Here is a 19,522-nt window from a genome sequence, read left to right on the forward strand (position 1 = left end):
ATATAATGCACAAGACAGCCCCTCAAGAACATTTTTTTAGCATATAATCATGCAGCAATATCTCATATAATCAATCTTATATTAGGAAAATGAATAAAAGAGGCAAAAGATCAAATGTGAATAAAAATCACGCAAATCTTGTACCCAAAAAGATGATAGTGCCCTTAGTTTTTATGTGCGCGGTGATTCTTCCATTTACGATCCGCACCCCAAAACATTTTTACCTCAAACCGGAAGCCAGCGATCAAAAGCGTCTGACCAGCCGGCCACTATGCACCAAGAAGAGGGGCAGAGGATAGAGGCGGCACCGTGCTGGCGGGGATGGAGACATCAAAGATCTGCAACTGCTGCACACAATGAAGTTAGACATCGACTAACCTTAGCACAACGCCCTTGTACGCTATGAGCGGAGGCGGTCTACTCATTACCTTCTATTGTGCAGCAGGTTGTACTGCTGTTAAAAGTGCAGCAGAAAGTAAAAAAGTGTCTAAAAAAGAAAGCAAAAAAAGTGATCAACCGATAAAACTGAAATCATTGTCATGTATGGGTTAAGCACTTAAGCATCATATGATTCACTTGAGTTTTTGTATTTTAGATAGATACAATGGAAGCACGTGTATATTGGCATAAAGTGACCAACTAATCTTGTAAAGATGTGTTTACATGTGGCTCTATATGACATAACCACTGGTCATGTAAGGGTGCATTTACATGTACGCTAGCAAGTCATAATAAACACATAAAATTTATACATAGGTCACAACCCTTGCAGCAGACATTGTTGACCAGTGGCCACCACTTCATCTTTCTTCAAGGACTCTTGTCAAAAGTAGTCATATGTGCCACTGGATGAGCATAGGATGCATATAACTACAAATTAGACAATTCAGCCAACTAAAGGTAATCTACAATCTGCAATTATGTTAACTAAGAAATTACCGGACTAACGGATTTTCCTTTACTATGAAAGGTGAAGAGATGTCGTCAATATTCTGCTTTCACATACATAAGAACAACCGTAAAGGGCAAATAAGGTACTGTATGCAGAACCAAGCCAATACATACATCCATACAGGCAAGAGCAAACTAAGCTCATGTACACTGACAAGAGAAAATGTAGCATGAAATAGTGGGGAACGAGCAAAATAGATGAAAAAATGCAGCACACATAAAAGAAGAATCAGGGTATACTCCTGGCAACAGCATTTCATTTTCAGAACATCATTTTTTTCTTACTCCAAACTCACTCATCCTTACCTGGACACGTGACTATTGTTATACTTTCCTATCCTCCGTCCAATAATTTTTAAGACCCATCATTAAACACCCAAATTCTATGAATAAATGAATTAAACAAAATAGACGACATGAAATGAAAGAAGGACATTACCACAATGTTTCCTTAAACTTGTCGCTTTGACCTTACTGGCATGGTCGACCAGCTTGTCATTGTAAGCTGAATCTGTAGATATCAGAGCACCACAAGTGCACAGAAAAAAATATACCCTCCACATTATATCCGAACTAATGAGGGTTATTATTGTAACCAGAATCTGTAGATATCAGAGCACCAAAAGTGCATAGCAAAAAAAAAACCCTCCACATTATATCCGAACTAATGAGGGAAGTATACTAATGACTAAACTGCAGAAATTGCAAAGTAATTATAATAGAAATCTCAATTTAGCTAAAACTCCATATACGTAAGCAAAGATAAAACTAAAATAATGCTTGACGCCACCCATACGAATTTAAGGATAATACAGGAAAATAGCTACCATTGCCTAAATGGTGCGGCACATACACCTATCAAAGCCACACCAACACCAAGCGGTGTGGCATGCACATGTGCACGCACCACAACGGGAGTAAGTGGCCATTGTGTACAATCTGGCAAAGGTATGCACTTCGTGGATTTAGTGATGGGGAGTGCAAAGTGGTACTATGGCTATAGATATAACTCAATCAGTTTGAATTGATTTCTCATGTTTATTTAAAAGACATGATAAGGTGGGAAGAAGCTACTGGTAAATATGAAATTTCTTTATACTGAAATAACATTAGCAAAGTGGTTGTTGTTTGAGATATTTTTTCATCACGTATATTCTCCCGCTTGTACAATAACTCTAGAAAAAAGTGCAGAGAACCAACAGCTAACTCTGCAGCTTAGCATACCTGAATTTTCACACAATGGGATAGTAGCTTATAACATACCCTATGCCTAGACATGTTAAAGGATCTGCCTGACTATGCCTAGACATGTTAAAGGATCTGCCTGCTGTTTCGCCTCTGGAGATCTTTGAAATTGCTACCCATTTTGTAAAAAAACTTTCTCTTTCATGAAGGATTGGAGACCTAGTTGTACCTAAGGACACTATCAACAAACACCGTGAAGCATAAAGTGTGAACAGAGGGAGAGACACACCTGGGATCGAGCGTACACGCATCCTCGTGGATCAGAAACGAGGACAGTTGCAGAGGAAGATGAATCACAGCACCTATTTGAGAATGGAAATTGCTACAGAACAGATCTCGCTTGGTTTGTGCTCCAACACCTGTTGCAGATGATAGCCTGAAACAAAGCACTAGGAAGCTTACTCCATATCCCAGATACATGTAGAGCTACTATCAGTGGCATTATCAGTATAGATAATAAGAATCTAGAACAATACACCACACTAACACATAGGCAGGGAATCAGTCATTCTACATAGCAAAGGGAAAAGTATATTGCAATGAAGGTTTCATGTATGGTTCCCGCCATTGAACCACCAGCTATATACAGACAATATGTGACATTCTTAGCCAGGGAAACATAGTTAAAAACTATACATTTGAACGGTAAATCTTGAGTAAAGCTACAACCTTAAATTGATGGGACAAATCTCCTTCACCAGCAAGTCTAACAAAAGCTGATTTCCTGGGCCATTTCTCCAGCCATCTCTGCAGGAAGATCATGAATCAGTATCTAACAAAAGAAAAGATACTAACCAACTGCTTTTATGTACTAACTTGATAAAGCATGAGTAGGGGAGATGGGAGTGAGAGAGACTCACGTATATTCTAGAAACCTCATGCTTATTGTTGTTATAACTATTATAAAGACATTAAAAAAGCAATTACATGCATGTGCTCATTGCTGTTGTAATTATTAGAAAGCCATAACCATGTCCAAAGGCCATCCCCGCCCATAACCATATCCGAAGGTCATTCCCGCAATCTACGATACACTTGGGAATAAAGTGATTGCGCTGAAACATATCAGGGCAATAACTGGTCAGATGAAGGTATAACCAACTAATCTTAAGTATTTTTTTCTATTTTCATTGGCTCAAAAAACTTCAATGAAGGATAACTGGTAATTAAGCTGCAAAAGAGGTCAGACTGGTATTCAATATATAAAAGAAAGAACAAATATAAATTTGTGCATTTTTTCAGTGCTGCTTGTAAACCATGGTAATTTTTAATTTTTGTACAATAATCCACATTAGAATTCTTGCAAGGTACAGAATTTATTTTCAGAGGTCATCACAGTCCATGCACCTCTAACAATAGAAGTGGTCATGGGGCTAGCTGCTTGAAGAAAGGACACCACCAAACACAGATGCCATGCCTTGAGCAAAAGATGTGCAAAATCTCCGCCACCACTTGCAGCATGCTCCGCACGGCTAACTTCTTGAAGAAAGGACACCACCAAAAAGAGATGCGATGGCTTGAGCCAAAGCTCTGCAAAATCATCGCCACCACTTGCAGCGTGCTCCGCACTGGAAGTCGCCTTAGGCGACCTCGTCCTAGGGACCGCAACGGGAAGGCCGCAGGCATGGCCACTGCCCCCAATCCTATACCATAAGCAAGGATATTTATCAATCAAGCGCAAGATAGGTGAACAATTAAATAAAAGAGAACTAACTAATACATTCACACTCACAATTACCTAATCTGTTATTCAGCACTAAGAGTTAGGTAAATCATGTGTATTAATTAAAGGATGGCCTTCTAAGATAAATTAAGGAGCAAATTAATTTTAATAATCGTCTAAATCTCACGCCAAAAATGAGGTACAAATAGAGGAGGGAGCGACCTGGGACTAAGAAAGAAACGAAGCATGCTATGAGGGCATGTTCCTACGCGTTGGTGTCCTCATGTATGGTTTCATCTGTTCTTCCCTACAACGAATAGGGGCATGTGAACAGGAAAAAAAATACATGAATTGATTAGCGTGAGATGGTTCCTTACCTGGAGAATCACTTGAGCGATGCACCTGGGCTTGGGCCCTAATATGGCATCGCGAGGACCTGCCCCTTCCTCTTCTTTGCCATTAGAAAGACCGGTGGCCGCCTCCATGAAGCTTCGCCATCAGAATAACATTTATAAATTCAGCAATCACACCACAACAAACTCGTAGTGCAAGTGCCTGGTAACATAAAGAAACCACGTCCACCCTTTTTACCGGACATGATGTTAGTACCATTCAGAAAATAGCGGTACCGCAAACTTGGCCAGAGCCGCGAACGCATGACTGACACCGTCCTCATCCGTCAAACCGAGGGCTCCATTATCCCCAGACCTACATACTATCACCCCGCTGCAGAACTCAAGTCATCTGAATTTACAACAAAAGCTCTAACATTTGGTTTATATCTTTTTTTAGGACTTGCAGTGCATTGGCGTGACAAATTCAGCCTAGATGATCTGGATGGAATTCAGCACCTCTGAATGCAGCTGATAGAAATATGTGGAATACAAAACCAACATGGATACTCTTCTAATTAATGGATAGATGAACCAGTTAAAATAAAATGTAGTACAGTAAGTCTTTCCCCAAATGTAAGGAGGCAATTTTGCATTTTGCAACAAAATACATATTACACCACGGATTGGGTAGTTACTTCCTATTTCTACATGTCTAACCCAAACAAGAAATCAGAGCTTAAAATAGAAGAGTTTAGAAACACAATCCAGCAACGTACTATGCAGAGGGGCTTTCTAACTTCTGGAATAGACCAGAAGACTCTACGAAAATAGAACACATAACAGTATAAGGCCACTGTTATTTGAAGTGTCATTGTAGATGGAAAATAATGAAGTGAAATATAGTTGAGCATGTAATTAAACTATGAGACAAAAGAACAATATTGCTGCTGTGTTCAGATGCAGTTGGCTATTGCTAGATAACTTTGTTGAGATGCAAAACGACCATATTACATCAGCATAATTATCCAAAAAAAGGCACGGCCATGCTTTATAGAAAATATTGAACATCGTTGCATATAAGAAGTGTAAGCATGGATGCAGATTTTCATGGACTAAAAGCGATTGTATTAACTTTATATGTACTCTAAGGTAACATATGTGTATAGAAACAAATCATGAAATACCTGCAAGTCCATTCAATGATGCATGGTACTTATCAGCGAGGCAGCAAAACAAGATAGAATCGATGCACCAACATAAAACCCAGCGATAAATTAGTTGTACCCTGTAAATCATGGAATAAATATTAGCTGGAAGAATTTCATTGTTCGGTCAATACTTGGACTCTCTGTAGCAGAAAGATTTTCAATCCAAATAATGTGAGCCACTACAACCATTGCAATTATACAATTAACTTCTTGGAGTTTATGACACCTACACCTATTCTAGCAAAGTATATTGCTCCGATATATAAATGGAAACTCCACTTGCTAAAACCATTTAGAAGGGAAGGTAAAATTGGACAGTGTAGATTTGCATATGTTCAGACGAAACTTCAGAGCACCATTTTTTTCGTTTCACACTTGATGTTGCTGTTTCCACTTGCTGAAACCACGGTTTTACCTTCAACAGCAGTTCCATGAACACTGACCTTCAACATCAGTTATATGGTGAAACGAAAAAATGGCGCTCTGAAGTTGCTCTAAAGATATGCAAATATACACTGTCCAATTGTACCTTCCCTTTTAAATGGTAAGCTACTGCCAAGTGCTCTGGCCTGAGAATCCATCGTTGTATTTGACGGCCATTTAATGTAACTATTTGTAAACTGACGCAAGAATGAAATAATTTCAAGCATCTGATCGTTTCTGCCTTGAAAGAAATGCTAAATACACTTCCATCAAGAACTCACCTTAAATTCTCTTCAGGATTTTTATGGGACACACATGAAAACCTTGGAACGTAAATGATAGATATTACACAATACCATAATTCATTCAGATGTACCTGCACAAGCAACAGTGGAATAATTTTTAGAAACACGACAATTGGTAGCCTGTAGAAAGTAAGCATAATTACTGATCAACAAATTTCAAGTAAGAATCGCCTTTAATTTGTGTACTATCTCTTACTACAGAATATAAGCCCACCGTTACCAGAAGAACACAGAAGCACTAACTAAATATACAAAGGTTGAACTGACAGTGCGAGAAATTCATCAAAAATATACAAAAGACCAACAATGTTGTTTGAAACATGATATACCAGATAATAATACCATACAATTAACAGAAAATGAAGGATTATATCTCTAGGGATGAACACTGAATCTTCCTCCATACACAATTTCAATTAATATCTGTAATGTAATTGGAAAAAAAAATACTTGTTTCAGTGCATATTTATATGTAAAGCTGGTATAGGCAATTAGGCTATTTATACTACAATATAAGAAATAAAACATGCAGTTAAGTGTTATATTTATGAAAGAAGAAAATAGCATCGGATAATTCGTACTAAATGATTTGCCTAGAGATTTAGGTGCCAATAGAAAAATTAAAAATACGTATACCTCTGGGCTGCTTCTTGAAATCGAATTCAGTTAGCGAAAAGATACATACAAATACGCAGAGTAAGCAAATAAATAATCTACACAGAAACCACAATGAGCCAAGAAATTAGCTCCACAAAGAATTATATATCTCATATCTGTGACTCTACCTAACACTCCAATACCATAACACAATCTGACAGCCCAAGGGAAGATGAAAAAACCGAGATCCAAGAGGGAGATGAAGGCATATCTGTTGTCGATCCACTACAACAAGAAAAATCGGTTTATGAGAAGCATCACATCCTGCTGCAAAATAAGCAAAAAACTAAACCGTGAGGGAAGCATTGGAGATCTGCCGCACAAAGAAGGGGATCCAGAGAGAAGGTGGGGGACCTGGCTATTAGTGGATCGAGCTGCAGCCCAGATGAATCGATCCCCCGCATCTTTCCTCCGCTTCCTTGTGTGGACCTCCATGGTGGGCGTGAAAACTGGGAGAGGGAGGGACGTAGCAGAGCTCCAACTGCCGATTTCTGCATCGGTTCATCCCTTGCCGCCATGGCCGTGCCTCCTTCCCGCGGGGATGCTGCGGCCTGCAAGGGGCGTGGACGACCACCTCTGCTCTTCGTGGGGGGGGGGGGAGGGGAGATGGTGCGGTATGTGGCAGCTGAGACGGCAGCGAAGAGAGAGAGAGGAGGAGAATGGGCAGGAAGGGAAGGGGGCGCGGGATGGAGGAGGAGGGCGGAGGGCAGATGCGGGGATTGGGGAAAATTGGCTAGCCTTTGTCTCACTCATGACCAAGCAGCAGCCAATCACACAGTGCCACGTGGCCGAATCGGAAAGGAGAAAAATGAGTGGAACGCCCAGCCCTGGAGCGACACATGCGTATCGTGGATAGCTTAGAAATGCTCCATGGGAGTGCAACAATTATACCTTTAGATACAAGCCATGTGAGAATGTGAGAATTCGTATGGATTTATATTTGTATAATGACAATGAAAATCAAGTGTAAAATATTAATTTATTTTTTAGCTTTTCCAAAACAAAGTGGATAGCATGAAATTAGGATAAGGCAAACAAAATCACGAACAGAGTAGCACATGCTTATATACATTCAGGAAAATAGAGGAATATTTTGGGGCTCGCCTTGGCTCGCCGTCTTGGTAAAAAGTTTGTAAAACACTATATAATTAAGGATAATGTAGAAATCAAATGAAAAATCTATCCGATGGGTAGAATAATATGTAAATCTTCGTTAATACAACATGTTTTACTAAAAACTAACTCTATAGTCAACAACCTATGCATTGCTTGCCCCAAGGAGTTAGACTGAGACTTCTCCAATAGAATGGTGTATATGACTGGAGAGAATATCACCGTTATTATGCTCTTGATGGTTATATTGTACAATGGCTTTAGAAGCTGCCTTGAACATGACCCTGGATAAGGATCTCCTTCAACCTAGACTTTTCCATGTTGCCCAGGAGGAGCCTCTCGTGCTTACCTCTTAGCTTAGCTCCGTTCTCCTTCGCCACGACGTCTAGGACAATCACGTTTGCCGCCTCACTAACAAAATGCTTTCGAATAAGGATTTCTATTCCAACTCTTTCAGGCATATGCTCTGGCGGCTAAGGTTTGGAGGAGCGCTGCCTCCTGAAGTGTAAGATTTTCAGCTAGCTTGGTTGGAAGCGCCGTCTCCCAACCAGCGAGAGGAGCTTCCTGCATCGGCTGACGGATTCTGCCCTCTGCCCTTCATGCCCGTTTCCCTTCATGCTCGCTTGAGGTTTGGAGGTCGATCACTTACTCCTGGACTGCTCTCTAGCGCGGGAGATTTGGCATTCCTTCAACTACGACGTTGACGAACGCGGCATCGCCTGCTTCCCCAACCTCTTCACCACCTGCTGCCACAACATTGTAAAAATTACAGTAGTCACCGGCATTCTCTAGAACATTTGGAAGCGGAGGAACTCTCTTGTTTTCAACAACCAAGACGAGTCCCCCATGGTGGTCACCCGCCACTGCATTAGTGACCTTCGACTTTGGGCTCATCGATGCTCCACACCTGCTTCGTCGTCTATGCTCATTAATTGGTGTGTTAGCTTTGAGCCTCCTTGAGCTCGCTGGTCCTTTTCACCCTCTACCCCCCCTCCCGATGTGCTCTAAAAACTTGTAATGGATCCTGTTGGTAACCCAGGTTTTTGGCAATAAAGTTGTTCAGGATGGCGTAAGCCTGCCATAGTCCCGGTCAAAATACCCGTCGTAGTCCCGGTCAAAAAACAATCTCAATAACATCCATGGGTAAGTAAGGAAGGAAGATCATGACCATGTACAATGGCTTTAGAAGCTGCCTTCATCATGACACTGAAGCATATTAGCTAAGGATAAAATGTATGAGCCTTACCTTATACATAAAGAACATTTGTGCTTTCTTGTAATATTTATTTATATAGCTTGTGCTTTGGATTTTCTAGTTGCCATAAATAAAAGTTAAGGTTCTTATTTCGTGTGAATTCAACCTATGTTAGTGTATAAATGCACTAGGCAAGCTTTTCTTCATGTACTACTCATCTACCTATGCGCATATACTCTAGCATTTATTTTCTAGAAGAACTCCTTTCCAGATATATACATGGTGTTACAAAATCTGAGAAAGTCGTTATTTTCTTTAAGTATGTATCTTCGATGCAAGACCTCTACATGGTGGTACAAAATCTGAGAAACTCGTAATTTTCTCCTAAGTATAAATCTTCATGAAATGGAGATTAATCCTGAAGGAGCCTATGCTTCTACAGATAACACTTTCTCCCAGCAGGCCTTACAGGTGGCCAAAGCCCCTTGCTGCTTTGGGTGTGATCCCTGTGGCTTCACTATCTCTTGCTTCCCTGGCGTCTTCTCTCCTGGATCAGCTCCTGGTGCAGCCCGTTGCTCCATCGACACCTGCAAGCAACTCTAAGCCTTGTGTGGCTTCGCCCATCACTCCGTTCTGGAACCCTGGCTGGAACAATCTGAGTGCAAGAGATGGAGACCTGCTGCCGAAAGAGATGATCAAGAACAGCCTCAGGTGCGTGGTTCAGCAGTACAAGTCGAGCTGAAGCTGGGATGCTACTCCACCTCGGCCACCACTTGATGTCCTGGAGCTTTCTTGTTTTACCTTTAGGTTTTCCCTTTTGTTTTTAGCTGGAAAAAAGCCCCTGTAATGAACTTTTAGTTTCTGCCTGAGGGCACTCCCGTTTTACTTTCAGAAAAAAAGATGATGATGATGTAAAAAAGACTGGTTTCGTTGATGAAAATGGAGCCAGGGCTCCCCTCGTTGGGGGCCTTTTGTTAAAAAAACGCAAGACATCCATGATACCCAATAGCATCTTCATGAAAGAATGTTCTTGTTTTTCGTTGGAAAAACCAACGTCACCCTAAAATATAAGTCTCCTTTCTTCGGGAGCAGAGCTTCAAAAGATGGAGTTACCCTACGATGAGATATTCTAGCTTCTTCAGTTTTTCTGATATGCATAAATTCGTAAATACCGATGGAACCTTTCCTGTTTGCAATAAGACTGGACTGAATATTGTGTGTCTGAGCATATATTTTTGAAAATTGAGAAATAGCAAAGATATCCTTTGATACCCAAGGAAAATAGAACATGGACAAATAATTTTCCTTCCCCATAAAAGATCTGCTCACTTTTCACTCAACCACACATCACAAACAACACACAAACAAGCAAATTAATACTTTTATTCAGAGAACATTTACCTAGTTTGCTTCAGGGTCTCAAACTCAAGTTCTTGTGGTAATTTTCCGAGCTACATTATGCTCCAACGACTTGATGTTTGCCTCCAACTTGCCCCTTCCCTGCTTGCCATCGCTGATGGATGGTCGTGCGCTCATCCTTCCTCCCCAACTCCTTGTGCTCCCTGGTGAACATGAATACTCTAAACACCTGCAACTGATCACGATTATATATTTTGTACATATTTACATAAAGGGCGCAACAAAATAGAGAAGAACTGCATAAGAATAAAGCAGAGCGCAAGGGAGAAAATCCCGAGCTATTTATGATCCATGGGAAAGAATACACGATCATGAAGTAAAGGAAGATCATTTTTCCATGTACTGCAACAGCGACTCCCCGCACCGCATATCTCGTGGACATAATATATAGTCCCTCCGTCCATTAATAGATGTCCAGTGGTTCGTCTAAATTTGGATGTATCTATGCCTAAAAAATGTCTAGATACATTCGAATTTAGACAAATTTTTGACATCTAAAAATGGACAGAGGTAGTATATTATAGCCGCAACATAAAATAGAAGTATCTGCTAAACATGCACAAAAAATCAAGTTTCATAGTCATTCTCGAAATTATATCTACTCCCACCATGTCATGCCACTCCATCTTAGTCGACCATGCAAGAAATGTGTCTCTAGTCTCTAGACACCCAGCCACCACAAGACACACTTTCAGTGAGAAAAAAATACCCTGTTAGCACATCCTGCTTATTCCATGAATGTCCATATGCTCAGGGACGTCATCCCACTAACCTTATTACCAGGCCTTATTACCACATATCCAAAATCACAGCCCCCAGTAGAGTGTAAGAATAAAACAACTACCATCCCACTAACCAATAGTAAATTTCAGTGGTAAAACAATAATCACTAACCATCCCATTAGCCATGTGCTTATATAATATCTTTGAGGTTGTTTTCTGTCATCTGACTCAATGCAGTCATATCCACATGAATACGGAGCAAACCAGTAAATTTAGTAATCCAGTAACCGCTAGTGGTACTTCTTTCTGCAAAACCAGATAAAACAATGTCAGACAACTCCAGAGAAAATGTTAATTACAGAATGCATAACCATAAGCCTTGTATGCGAACATAAAAGTAAATATGTGCATTAATGCTGATGCACAGATGTAAAATCATTATACTATTGTGCATATTCTACTACCTGGTTAATAAATTGTTATAGAGAGCTAAATGGCCACAACTGCACTTTGAAATTAAATGACCATAAACAGATTAGCTGTAGAACCTAAAAGAATAGTGCTAGTTGCGGGAAAATGGAAAACACCATAGTCCTAACAGAGATAGAACGGAAATGCTAAGAATAACAAAAAGACTTGGCTGTAGCAATAAAGTAACTACAAATAATATTTCAAATGATCTGTTTCACACTTTGATGCAAGATTCCAAGCTTTGAGAGATTTGTTTCACACTTTAAATGTTTGCTAAGCTCTGAGCAGATGATTTTGAAAAGGCAACATCAGCATTTGTTGTTACACAAGTGTTTGCCTTGGTACAAGTAAGCTTAGTGAAAAAAGGTATGTTTTGTAGGAGATATTATTTGATATGACCGATTTATGTTGTACAAGCATCTCAGTAATATAAGAAATGTTCTAAAAATAGAACCACCTGCATGAATATAGCCATTTGTACTATCCCAGAAGAAATGCCCATGCAACAGGGAACCTACGAAATGGTCGAAACCTACAGAATATCAGAAGTTCGAACACAAGTTAATTTAGAATGTTGTATTTCTGTGCAGGAAAAAAATGCACCCACAAAGGAGCATAAACATAAGAAAAGAGCTGAGAAATCGTGTTTTTATCCTGAATAAATAATAGTAGTAGACAACAGAAGATATGGCTACCCACCAACTTAGCATCCAAGAAACCATGTTAATCATTATGAGCAGATTTGACATACCAAACTTTTTTTTACCTAGGCATGTGACTCTTTGTGCTACGCACAGCAGATTTTAAACTAAAGAGCTGCCATCAGTTGAGTTAATCATGTTATCACTGCCTACACAACTTACGTGTTAACAATTTCCATTCAAAGGAAAAGTTCGGTTCTAAAGCTGCTGCTTATTTTTTTGTTCGTTGTTCTTATATTGGGATTTGGGAACCAATATAATTCGAGTATTTGGCTAATGGTATGATGGGATATAAAAGACCTTATATTTAGCTAACAAAATACAGAGGCCCACCAGGCCGCAGGACACTATGTTAAAGGACTAACATGCAACCGATCATGATTCCTATCACTTAAGCACCAATATAAAAATGATTATAGAGGATGAAAATATATTATTAAAACAGATCATGATCCGCGCACTGTATTTGGTCGAACCTGGGCAGAGAATAAGGATCTTACCATGATATGATGAACCACAAACCGTGCACAACTTGAAGCTCCACTTTTGCACCAATAAAATTCAAAACAGGTCATTATCAATATCCATTCACTTCTTTGTGCGTATCAAATTTGCAATTGGGATAAAGACAAGTTATTACCAAATAAACAACATAGCACAGTATTACATGGATCAATCTCTCCTGCAGCCTTCCCATAGTTTGACCACTTACACCTTCCGCCCATCCCCATCCCCATCCCCATCCTCATCCCCATCCCCATCTCAACCTCTGCGAAAAAATGATAGTGATCAGACCTGACTATAACCTACTCTTCAGAAAATAATAGTATGCAGTATACATGTGCCCAAATTATACCTTTGCATCTTTATCATCCGCTCGTGCTCAATTTTCTTGTATGAATTGAAGTATCAAGAGCACAGACTGTAAATGAGTAAGTGAATGAGGTTTCTGTTAGTGACACATTAGCCATTCATTCTCTATCTGTGAATAAAAATCATATACAATAAGATAGCAGAAAACACAGACTGTAAATGCATAAGTGAAAGAGGTTTCTTTGAGTGACACATTATCCATTAATTCTCTATACGTGAAAATAAATCAACATAAGGGATAGCCTATCAGCCCATCAATAACCATGTGCCAATATACATGAAGCTGAAACAGGGGCTGCAAAGTATCTGGCTACAATTAGCTTGTAATACATCAAGCATGTTTAGATATGTCACTATAATTATGAACTGAAAAGTATTTGAGCTTCTTAGTGGCCTTGGCCATGACCATGCTTGAAGGGAAGGATGGTGGTATTGTCAACCGAGCCCCTGACCATGGACCCCAATCCACCCATGCTGACAAAATCAATAGTATATTTTCTCCATGACATGACGAATTAGAACCAATGAAAGATTAAAATCCAGAACCTAAGTAGGAGCATGGCAATAAATTTAACAATATAAAGTATGTAAAACTTATAATTGACAAATAGAACACAATAACGTCGTGCTCTCTTTTCTCTGGCAGGAAGCAGGCAATCAGCAGCTTGACTGCAGACAAGTAGTCTGAGAATGTCTTTGCCTAAATCGCCCCAGCAAAAAAAAGTCGTTCTCTCCTTTCTCCTTTCTTCAGTCCTCTATTGATTCTTGATTGTACACTTGGCGCCATGTTACTATTTTAGAGAGAAATCAGGGGGTGGGGTCCACACCAAATACCAATATTTTCTGATTTAGAAAACTATTAAAACGTATCCTTATATCCACACTTTTTCAAAATGACATATCTTCGTATCTGCATCGGTGCTGCGTAGTTGATTATTGAAATATGAGATATTTCTGCAGTTAACTCATTTTACTGGCATGCTCAAGCGAACTTTGACACTTTCTATTGCAATTCTGCCCGCACCTCTTTTACTTGGTAAAAATCAGAACAATTCAGCTGAAGTGCACTGATGCTAAAGAAAGCCTCCTGGAAGCTTCTCAAAAGGCAACGATGGCAGCTTGTGTCTTTAGGATTCAGTGCAGTAAATGGGCTATCATAGTAAGAGGACTATTTTCATGCAGAAAGGAATGAAGCGTTGATACCTTATTTTGGCCATAGAAATGTCACTATACTGTAAAGTTCTAGTCATAACATTTGAATTGTTGGTCTCTAGGCAGCCAGGATAGGGGATTTGGAATTGTTTAGAGTATCTATAATGTTAGTTCTGCAATGCTAAACTGATTCACACAAAAAAAACTGAAAAACTGAATATTTAACATAAAGACATAATTGGCTACTGTTACTAAATTTTGAACTACACATCTAGAATGTTAGTTTTGCAGCTGCACAATTACAAACAAATTCAGCGAGGGAGAGTTGAGTTATCGCTTCTTGGCGATGTTACAACCATAATACCCGTTACAACAGCCAGAACATGTCCCTAATCCTAACCTAGGCGTAGTTGACTTCTACCAAATGTGAACTCACCAACAACCATACCATAAGAGATTGAGAGAGAGAGAGAGAGGGAGGGAGGAACCTTTTCATCTTGCAGAAATATTTGTCAGCTTCTCCCGTGATGATCCAGAATACGGGGCTCATCCTTCTCCAAGCCGCCGTAGTCCCTTAGCCAGCGGCCATTACAGCAACCTCATAATATAAACAACAGCTGAAAGCAACATGAAACAAACATAAAATTTCAGAGCATACCCCTAATTCTCACCTAGGCGTTCATTGCTGAGTTCTACCAAATGCGAACTCACCAGCAAACATACCGTGAAAGAGAGAGGCACCTTTTGTCTTTGGTGTTAAAAATAAGCTGAACAAAGGGATGCAAATTTATCTTTCCTATTATTTTATCCAACTAACACTAAAACATGTAGAGAAGCTGGTCTAGTTTTGTTTCTTCGAACATATTCTTCTACTCCAAAAGTTTTAACATCTAAAGATAAAATGTACGATTCTAAAAGAAATTCCACAAGGATCCAAGCCAATTACCTTCATGGATGGTATGAGCAGATCCCGAAATGATAAAAGGTATCATATTATCTATCATCACCAGGCACCATAGCCAGCAGACTGCATCGAAGATAGCCTGCAATTCCAGTTACCAAAACTCAGCTCTTTTGCAGAATTATTCACAGTGTGGTATGCATAAAAATTAGATAAGGTGCCTCATGCTACCTAATTCAATAGAAAATATTGAGGGAGAAGCTGAATCAAATAACTCCATAAATAATGCTACGTAAGAAAGGGCCGGGTGAGAAAAGGAGGGTTTGGCAGGAAGGGATTCACCATCTCCATTAGAGAACAAGAAGATTGACGATTCAAGTGGAGGCATGACAAACCTCATATGATTTAGCTACTGCAGACGACACCCTGGTCAATGAAGGATTTTTCCCTCTCATGCCCGTAGGTGATGGTTCCTCCACAGGTGAATGCGAGCACGCTACAGCCTCTTTGGATTTTCCTCAAACACCTTATGCGCCTAAATACAAAACATCAACATACACAAATATGAGAAATTTGTGTGTAGTGGATGAGAGAGGGGAGGAGGCTAAGAGTGCCCTTGCCTAGCTTGTACTGGTCCAGAATGACTTCGGCGGCCTCTAGCCTGCCGTTGTACTCCTGCCTCTTCTCGTGGGTGCGGGCTTGAGGTGGAAGAAGGTTGAGAGGAGGAAGGAACGAGGCAGCCGCCTCTCCGAAGCAGAAATGGAGGGGCGCAGGTGCGTGCGGCAAGGGTCCCTGAAGATGTTGCTCCCTGGAGGAGCTCACTCGCCCCGCCCCTACTGGCCGTCCTTCCACGCTCCTCCGCGACCGCGCTGTCCTCGCTGGAGTAACGAAGGTCGCCCGCGCTGTCCCATCGCGCCAGCCCCTGTGGAGGATGCCCACGCTTCTCTCTCGCGCTGTCCCTGCGGAGACCGCCGGCGATGGCGACGGGACGAGCTCGTCCGGAAGATGGGGAGGCAGCGGATCGGATTTGGGGAGAATAGGGTGGTGGGTATTGGCCCTAGGGTTTGACCACGGGTGTGAGATTTTGTCTCACCTCAGCCCAACGTTGTCCTTAGCCAAGCCAACAATATCACGGCACCTGGCCCAATCCCTGGAAGAAAAAAAGAGAGTGAGCGCGACGTGGATGCGCTCCAAGGCCCCCTATGGGGGGCATCTATTATAGGTTAGATACAAGCCATGTGAGAATGTGAGGCAGTCGGCGCGGCGAAGCGCGCTGTGCATCTAGTAGGAAATAAGCGTGTAAGAGCAGCCGCGTCCCCCAAACCGACCCCCAAAGCGCGCCGGATTGAGCGACGTCCCCCAAACGCCGCCCCCAAACATTAAAAATAATTTAAATAGATAGAATAAAACTCTTTACTAATATTCAAATCGGTTCAACATAAACAAAATACATATAAAACTTCGAAAAAACATAATTAAATTACATATAAATTATTTTAAACTACTACTACTTCTTCGATGATGATGGCCCCGCCTCGTCGTCGTCATCACGGTGGCGCTTCCTGCTCGTCACCTCTTCCGAAGAGGCGGTGTCGGCCGACGCGTCGGAGTCCTCCTCGTTGTCGCCGGTGCTCGCCGGCTGCGCCTTGGCCTTGGCCTTGGCGGTATTGGCCTTCGCGTCCGCCTTCGCACGGGCCACCGCCGCCTCCTCTGACCCTTCTTCCTCCGCGTCCTCCTCCACGCCCAGCCATTCCTCCGCGCTGTCATGTGGCGGGAGGGAATCGTCGCCGCTGTTGGGCGTCGGAGCTTTCTCCCACCAATGGCGCCATCCAGCAGGCTTTCCCTCGCTGGAGGTGTCAGGCGGGAGCTCGGAGATGTAGCTCATCGTCGCTGGAGGTGTCGGATGCGGCCGGTGAAGATCCAAAAGCGCCGACGTACGGGTCTTATTGAGCGCGGATGAACGGCGGCGCAGAAGTCGAAAAGAGCGGTTGCTCTTCCGAGGAGTCCCGACTCCATTCCGATGATTGCCGCGTCGTCGACGCGGTTGCCAATGCGACGGTTCCGCTTCCCGGCAACTGCACCGTCGCTACGTAGGCGGCGGCTGAGCTTCCGAGCCGTTGACGCGTCGGGCCCGCGTCGGTTCGCCTCGCTTTTCGTTGTGTCCGGCGTGCCCGGAGCGTCCCCTGTGGGACGGGGACGGGCTCGGGGCGCCGGACACCGTATCGGGCCGCGGCGGACAAAAATGGGCTTTGGGGGACGCGGCTGAAACGCATTTTTTGCCGGCGCGCCCTAAATTGCTTTGGGAGACGTTTTGGGAGACTCTTCTGAAACTTTTTTCAAATCCAAAAGCGGCTGGAGATGCTCTAAGGCCGTAAGGGCGTACACTCTAACGTCAAAAAACCCAGTAATAAAGCAACTGTAGAGGAACAAAGATCAGAGCCCATACCTACTGCTCGCCACCGCCCATGGCTTCGTTTTTTTTTCTGCCAGCTTGCTCCTCGCGCTAGTAGTAGCCACCATCACTGTTGCAGTTGTGCCTTCTCCATCGCCGGCAGCCGATGGCTTCATTGCCTCCACGACGCAGGAGATGCAGAGAGAGCGCTACTTCACCTTCGTCATGCTTATCAGAATGGTGCAGGACAAGATACCGCAAAACACCACCTTCATGATGCATTGATGCCCAGCAACAGGATGCTATCCACCACATCAGTCCCCGAAAACAAGGTGTTGGACCTTTTGCTGAGGCACTCCATCGCGGCGCTTCCCATGTTCAATGACCTCATCAAGCTTCCCAACGGAACCATACTTCCGACACACCACACAAGCCAGATGATCACAGTAACCAACAGGGAGCACCAGAAACTGTACTTCAACAATATTGAGCTCACCAGTCCCGACGTCTGCCATAGAGGGGGTCTTTTCAGGTGCCACGGAATAGATGGAGCTATAAGAGCATCTCCACCGATGCTCTGCAAATAGGCGTCGATAGGAACGCCGGCACATCATCCTTTATTTGGGGATGGTGTTCCCACACCGGCGCCCCCATACGGCAGCCTACAATAGAAATTCATATGTAAATAGCATTTAAAAAACGAAATTCATACTAGTTTTATACAAAAGTGGTTTGAATTTAAATTTAAATAAAACTTAAACTTCGAACCCTAATCTAATAGTTGTCGGTTGGGGCGCGCGACGGGCCTGCCTCGTCGTCGTTCTTCCCCTTTGCCGTCTACGTCCGTGCCCACCTCTCTGCCCTTGTTTCGTGCATCTGGCGGTGGAGCAAGACCGCCAACGACGTTGGAGCTTGCCGGCGGCACTGCCCCCTCTGTGATGCTAGCCATCGGCGAGACGCCTCATTCTGGCGAGCCTCGCTTGCTCGCGGGCGGCCGCCTCGGCCTGGCGCTCAGCGTTGAGCTCAAGGAGCTTTTTCGCTCCGCCGCCATAAGGAGACATCCCGCCTCCTCCGTGGTCGCCCGCTGGCGCGAGATCTCGACGGTGTGGTCGAAGTTGGCGGCATTGAAGAACTCCCGATCCTCCTCCTTATGCCTCCGGAAGTGCTACGCGTTCAAGGAGGCCATGATCGCCGCCTGCTTCGAGTCACCGGGGACCTGCTACTGCTCGCCCCACTGCGCCACCTCATCCGCCGCCTCAGCTTCTGCGTCTGCTATGTACGCCTCGTCCCACTCGTCGAACCGTGAGTCGCCAGAGTCGTCGGAGTTGAAGTCGGTGTCGACGTCAGGCTGCGGCTGTGGTGGTGGTTGCGGCGCCGCAGGCGGCGTGCGGCCGTTGCAGCCAAGCATCGAATACGTCGTATGGAGCCGCCGCGGCATTGTTGTGGTGGAGAGGAGAGGATAGCGCGGCGGTGGTGGTGGAGATGAGAGAGGATAGCGTGGCGGCGGTGGTGAGTAGAGGATAGCGTCGCGGCGGTGGAGGGCGTACTAAATAGGGGTGCCAACTAGCCGCACAAGAGCCGAGGCGTCACATTTACAGTGGCGTTTGCGCGTGGACCGGTGATTTCATCGGCAACCGGCCACGCTTCAGCCGAGGCGTCGCATTTATGATGCACATGTTGCTTCGAGTCGCTGCCAAGGCGGCCCCATCCGCAAAAACCGACGTGCCGCGAGGCGCCGGCGCGCCCGATTCGCACCCTTCGTGAAGGGGCCGGCACTAGGTTGTTAGCGCTTCTA

General features: G+C 43.2%; 3 long non-coding RNA genes across 8 annotated transcripts; all 3 read right to left on the reverse strand.

Annotated features, from left to right (window-relative positions):
- Positions 1–365: 365 nt before the first annotated feature.
- LOC124652131 lies at positions 366–6,203 on the reverse strand. 2 transcript variants are annotated; one of them, XR_006987602.1, is made up of 6 exons: positions 6,107–6,203; positions 4,237–5,479; positions 4,082–4,166; positions 3,544–3,839; positions 2,866–2,943; positions 366–2,572 (listed from the first exon to the last, which is right to left on the reverse strand). It is a non-coding gene; the product is annotated as an uncharacterized LOC124652131 (long non-coding RNA). The 2 variants fall into 2 exon arrangements; XR_006987603.1 differs by lacking the exons at positions 3,544–3,839; positions 4,082–4,166; positions 4,237–5,479; positions 6,107–6,203 and adding an exon at positions 3,124–3,496.
- Positions 6,204–9,000: 2,797 nt separating this feature from the next.
- Positions 9,001–13,140, reverse strand: LOC124652130. 5 transcript variants are annotated; one of them, XR_006987600.1, is made up of 6 exons: positions 13,050–13,134; positions 12,910–12,952; positions 12,166–12,240; positions 11,409–11,543; positions 10,497–10,689; positions 9,003–9,936 (listed from the first exon to the last, which is right to left on the reverse strand). It is a non-coding gene; the product is annotated as an uncharacterized LOC124652130 (long non-coding RNA). The 5 variants fall into 5 exon arrangements; XR_006987598.1 differs by having other exon boundaries at positions 9,006–9,936; positions 10,497–10,683; XR_006987601.1 differs by having other exon boundaries at positions 9,001–9,936; positions 10,497–11,543; positions 13,077–13,140.
- A 15-nt stretch (positions 13,141–13,155) lies between these two features.
- Positions 13,156–15,939, reverse strand: LOC124652132. The gene is made up of 5 exons (XR_006987604.1): positions 15,731–15,939; positions 15,381–15,477; positions 14,923–15,051; positions 13,266–13,331; positions 13,156–13,178 (listed from the first exon to the last, which is right to left on the reverse strand). It is a non-coding gene; the product is annotated as an uncharacterized LOC124652132 (long non-coding RNA).
- Between the last annotated feature and the right edge of the window lie 3,583 nt (positions 15,940–19,522).

The sequence above is a fragment of the Lolium rigidum genome, chromosome 5, assembly GCF_022539505.1.
Source record: "Lolium rigidum isolate FL_2022 chromosome 5, APGP_CSIRO_Lrig_0.1, whole genome shotgun sequence".
Lineage (NCBI taxonomy): Eukaryota > Viridiplantae > Streptophyta > Magnoliopsida > Poales > Poaceae > Lolium > Lolium rigidum.